Genomic DNA, 6,060 nt, shown 5'->3' on the forward strand with positions numbered 1-6,060 from the left:
TGCTAATCTCAATAATGTCATTTTGACCTGAAGGCACTTCAAAGGCCAGTACTAAAGAAACAAAACTGTGATTGTTTTGACAGGTGTTCATCTGGGTCACTGAACTGGAAATATAGAATTCAACTCAGCAACAATAGTACAGCAGTGACAGTATGTAAGGATTCTGATAAAATACTGTGAGATGGTGTTGGTTCCTTTGGTGTTCTTTTTCCTCATTTGATCCTGAACTCTAGCCTTTAATGTCTACAAACTGGTAAAATGCATCCATTGACCTCTAATCCCCATAGCAAAAACTGTGTATCTGCCAGTCAGCCTGTCTGCTGAATTATCTTTAGGCTTAGGTTATGTCTGGAAGTGCGTATCAACATTTTCTGCTCCTGACGAAGGGCTGAATTCTGCCTTCAGTGAAGTAAGCACAGCTCTCTCTGGAGTCTAGGGGTTCAAGCAGATGATAGTAGAATCAAGTCCTCTGCTGCATGCTATCATGTGTTGTGGAGCTACAGACAGAAACAGTCTTGCCAGGAGATAGTATCCCCTTCTGAAGTTTCACAATTTTACCCTTCATCTCCCAGAACACTGAACACATGTGTCTCACACAACATATGACAAGTGCTACCTACTTCTAATTTTGCTCTGGTGGTAAAATGTGCAGTAATTCTCTTCAAAGGGAATGTTTTTGTGTTTGTGGAAATCCAAGCTCAGTAGGGGTGTGCTGTCTCCTGTTAAGGTCCAGTCTTTCTTCCACTGAAGACAACAGCAAAATTCTTGTTGACTTCAGAGAACAAACTGACTTCAAGGGAATGGTGCTGTGATGACCAATCTCTTACTAACCACTGAACTTCTCACCTATTTTTATATTTTTGTACTGTTGCAGGTTCCAGTTAGCTCCTCTGTAAAAACACCATGCTCAGTGTCAGGATGCAGTCTTGGAACTGTATTTAGTTAGCACTGGAATAATGTTTTTGTTTGGGCCTAGATACTGCTGTTTGAACTTTTATAGAGCAGATGTATAGGCCTCAACATCCTTGGTGCTATTCATTTCCCACTACTTTGTTTTGGATATTTTGTTGTTGTTGTTGATGATTAGCTTTGTTTCTGTAATTTTTCTATTTCAATTACGGAAATTTTCAGCCCTGAGGAGAGCCAGACTAAGTCTTCGCTTACTGCTGTGTTCTGGGAACTAAACACAGGAGCAGTGAGGAGAGTCTTTTCTTGTCTTTACCACCTCTGCCATGATCAGCTGTGATTGTGCATTTTGAAGCAGCGCATGTTTCAGAGCCCACTTCAAGGAGAGTAGTTGCACATCAGTGGAAAATATGCACGCTACATATTCAGCTGGTCAAGTTAGTGGAACACTGGAGACTAAAGATATGAATGCTCCATATACTCAAACTGAAATGTATTTCAACCCTGATACACAGTTTTTATTTCTCTGTTGTTACCGTTTTTCCCTGATGCCCACATGAGCAGGTTTGAATTCAAGCAGTGCGGTCAGTGCAAAAGGCTGGGGTGTTCAGGTGTCCAAGGTGGCCACTGCAGGGACACCCCAGCGTCCTTGATGGAGATGCAGCTGTACTTCTGCCATTTCTTCATACCTTTTCTGCTAACAGCAAGCGGACAGCAGTGTCGTCCAGAGCCCAACTGTCATCAGAGCATTTGCTGCAGTCTGTCCCCAGTGCCTCTTAGCCAGTAGCAGGAACCTGATCCCTTTACACCTTCTTCAAGGCCTCACTTGAAGGAGGAGTGAAGAATTACAATGCAACACTTTCCTGACACTTATGGAAGCCTGTCTCACATTTCCTTACCACTGAGATCTTCCTGTCAGCAGCAAAAGAGGTGTCATACTCCACTGCCTATCTGGAGACCAAGTGGTATGCCTGTGATTCTGTACCAAAGTACTGCAACGCTGAAAGATGCTGGAGTCTGGTGATAAAATCCACACTGTGGACCGATGACAAGCTGAACAGAAGTACGAAAGTGAAATGTGTGCTTAATGAGATTTTGCTGAACATGTCATTGTAAAGACAGGTGTGCCCGAAGACAACGGTGTTCAGTGTGCAGTGGAGATGGGCTGCTGCTATGCTGGCAGTGGTAAAAATGAGACCACAACATGATGGCAATTGGGTCAAAAAAAGCAGCAGTGCAATGAGAACGCCACAACTCCAATGGGCGTTACTGAGTTTCAGCATTTTCATGCTCTGAGCAAGAAATCGTACATGAAAAACACAGAATTTGTGCTGGCTTTTTTGGCTTCAGCATAATGGGCTGAACTCTTGCTGTTTACAGGATGGCTTTGGCTGAAAAGAGGTGTTCATTTCAAGTAGATTCGACATTATGGAATTTTATTTTGAGCATTGGGCTCAATTTTTAAAGCATTGAGGTGCTTTTTTGTTGGGCTTTTTTTTCTGTTTGTGTTTTTTTTTTTAAATAAAGACAGCCTAAATGTCTAATTCATCAGAGAAGTGTGCCAGCATTCAGTTTTCTCCCTCAGTTGATGCTACTGTGAGACGACTGTGCCAAAATGGCTATTTTATGGAATGTGTTGATGAGAACTTTATATGGCTATGTTATATCAGTGATTACTTGGTTTCATACAAAAGGCAAAGTTAATATTGTAACGGATAACTACAGATGAATTTTGCTTTAATATCCTACCCTGAATTCCCAGTAAAAAAAAAAATCTGATTGCCTTAATGTAAGCTTTCCCTTTGGACAATACAGAATAGTCTTTGGCAGAGGACTGCTCGTTATAAGCTTGTTATTGCATAGATATTTTATATGGGTGAGAGGAGTTAACTGGCTGAGCTAGTGTCAACTGGCACAGCTCTCCAGCTGTGAGATGGTAAAAACTGGCTGGGATGAATCTCATCCTGGCTTTCCTAAATAACAGTCAGTCTAGAAAATCCCCAAGAAGAACATTTTGTATGGATTCTTTTTGTGATTCCAGGAACATACATATTTTATGATTAGGTTCTGATTTGAATTTTTTGGTTGTTTCACTTAACCTTGAAGTTGTGTGTTTTGTTTGGTGAAGATGCGGTTTTTGAAGGATTCCCTTTCTTACCAAATGGAGTTCTAAACTGCAGCATGAAAGTGCCTTGAGAACATATATAAACTCAATAAACTATTTTGTTTATAATCCACACACATGTTTTTGTGCTTTCTTTTAAGACCTATGAAGTGCTGCAATTGGTACAGTAACACAACAGCATCCTGTTGCCCTAACAGCGTTGTTCTGAGTTTTCTGATGGTTGTTTTTTGAACTAGACATGTGCTGAGGTTGCTGTTGTGTTGTGCCCCTAACATAATGCATGTGGCTGGAAAAGGAGGGATGTATCATGATGCATCCACCTGGCTGGCTGCAGCACTTGCATGAATGTAACATCAAAATAAATGCATTGATTTGGACTTGCTCAAACAGGACTGCACTGGGTTTATTTCAGGGAGTTTTACTTAACTGCATATACTTAGAAGATTTTAAAATACCAGATTCTTAAATGTCAATACATTAGGGCTGTTTTGTCATAAAAATATCTTTTACTTTTTTAATCTCTGAAGTCTGTCAGATTATCTTTTATTCTCAATAGAAAATACACACTCCCTCCAGCCTCACGCCAAATACGTTGTTTGACCTGATTCTGATTTTTTGTAAATCAGAACTTAGAGCTGATTTGTAGTTGTTCCTGTAACTGGAGATAAGGAACTTTTTTCTTGAGACGTCAGGAATGCTGGGTGCTCAGCTTCCCCTGTGCCGTGACTCAGCATCCTGAGCACAGAGATCTGTGTCAGCAGCAGCGGTGCTCTGTCAGGGGGGTGTGTTCCCCTCCTGCAGCTCAGAAAATGTTGGTTTGGGAAGAAAAGAAAATGAGAAAGAAAGAGTCATAAACCCTTATGGTTTTCCTTTTATGACAATATTGGTAAGGGCCAGCTACAGCTGTTGCTGCAGTAGCCTGCGGCTACTACCTGCGAGGCTGAATTCAGCAATGAATCTGCTTACATGTGTCCTGGGCTACATGCCTCCTTCTGCGTGCACCATTTTCTTCAAGTCAGTCCTTGTGATGTTGAAGTACATTCTGTGAATATTTTTATACAGGCTAAAAATAATTGTCCTGGCATATTCAGTGGAAACTCTAGTAATTTGTCTTCACTCGTTTCAAGCTAAATAATTCCTGCCAGAGCTTGCATTCCCAAATGCAATCCCAGAACAAAATGTTCTTTTCATTGCAACTGGTGAAATCCATAGTTTCACATCTGTTTGTAGGGAGATTCTGTATGGGGAAATGCTTGCTTTACGTGATGATTTCCTCATTTTCAGTCTTGCTGCTTCATTATTTTTGTGGTAATGCTCTGTATGTGCTAGTAACCACTACTTGGACATGAAGTTGTTCGCAGACTGAGGTTTTAGCTGCAAAACCTTTGCATGGCGTCACAGTGTGAGGGACACCAGGTCTCATAAACTTCTTGGGAGAAAAATGAAGACTGAGCCAATTGAGCACTGATATGGGACGGTACTGAATGTCAGAACTTCCTGCAAGAACACAAGTGATGGATCAGAATAATTATGTGCAGTTTATAGCGTGTGACTGATCACAGTGATTTACTCCAGGCACTACACTTTGTCTTGCACGGCAACTTTTATGTGTGGTGCATGAAAGCACTTTGATGAGGAAATTTTCAAGAGAATAAAAAATAATTAGAGGAATCAAGAGTTCATATTTCATATGTAAGTACATATTCAAATATATATATAAATGAAATTGAATCTCTAAGGGAGAGGCATGTATAAAGTTAGTTTGAGACATGCGAAGCCACCATGGAAGAAGCTGCTTTGCTATCAGGGGCTGCTGAGGAAGAGATTGGTGAGAGAGGCAGGGGCAGGGAGGAGGATGGGACAGACACAAGTTCTCTGGGGTCAGATGGAGTTTCTAAGAACAAGGGAAGGTCATTTGGAAGCAGACCCATGGGCTTGTTTGAAAGTCAGAGGTGAGGTGCTAGGCTGTGCCTTTGGGAAGCAGGCGGTGATCCACCACACCAGAGAATCAAGATGAGTTTTGTCCCTATTAGAGGGGAGAGTTGTGCTTCGGGGAGTGGCAAGGCTTAGCAGCTCTGTTTGCTTTTTCTTCTGCTTCCTTCTGCAGCTGGCAGGAGATCCAGTAGAAGTAATCTCATATGGCATGAAGATTTTGAATGCTGACTAAAAGGTTGCCGCTGTCAGGAAGTCCAGTTGTGGGCATTCATCAGATCAGATCACCAAAATTCCTCCTTATACAGCCATTCTCCAGTCTGGCTGAGCCAAGTTGCCCAGGGTGTAGCTCAGATGTCAAAGCCTGTTGACATTAATATTGCCTTTAAAATAGAGCTGCATTGTTCCTAGTGTCTTGGTCAAAGTGCAGAAAGGAACAGAGTGAACTTACTCAAGCTTTTGAATGATTGTAATCACAATTAATGATTAATGGTAAATCTGCTTCTCTGCAGATGCTGAAAGGTATTTATAACTAAGGCAACAGTGTCTTGATTTTGAGCACTGACCTAGCTAATGCAGATGAAGATAGACCTGAGTTTAGTCCTTGAAAGAAATGAAAGTAGACTGGGGGCTGATCTCATTTACACATGGCTGCACAAAATACTGTTGAAGAGCAGCTCTAGGACTAAGATTTCACCAGGTGCAGAAATAAGCAGAAGTGAAATGAATCAGCTGGAAGAACAAACAACTGCCTACTTCATAGGATCTCTTAGTCTATCTGTATTGTCTATCCCAGATCATATACACTTCTAGGAATGCTGCAATAAAACCATTAGTAAGACAAGTTTTCCTTCCTTAAATCACCCTGTTCCTGCTTATAGGACTTACATTCATTTAGTCTTCCCTTTTGTGCTGATTTCTGGGATTTGGAGATGTCTCTTTGGTGGTCCTTGATTCTTGATATGGGATCTGCCCTCAGAAGCACAGTACTTTCACACGTGCCGCTCAAGAGCCAGTGGGGTGGTAACGGTTGGTCACCAATGATCTGTGTTGTGTCCTATTCTAATTTGAACTCACAGATTACACTTAATGACACA

Source organism: Mesitornis unicolor, unplaced genomic scaffold (genome assembly GCF_000695765.1).
Source record: "Mesitornis unicolor isolate BGI_N332 unplaced genomic scaffold, ASM69576v1 scaffold11582, whole genome shotgun sequence".
NCBI classification, from domain to species: Eukaryota; Metazoa; Chordata; class Aves; order Mesitornithiformes; family Mesitornithidae; genus Mesitornis; species Mesitornis unicolor.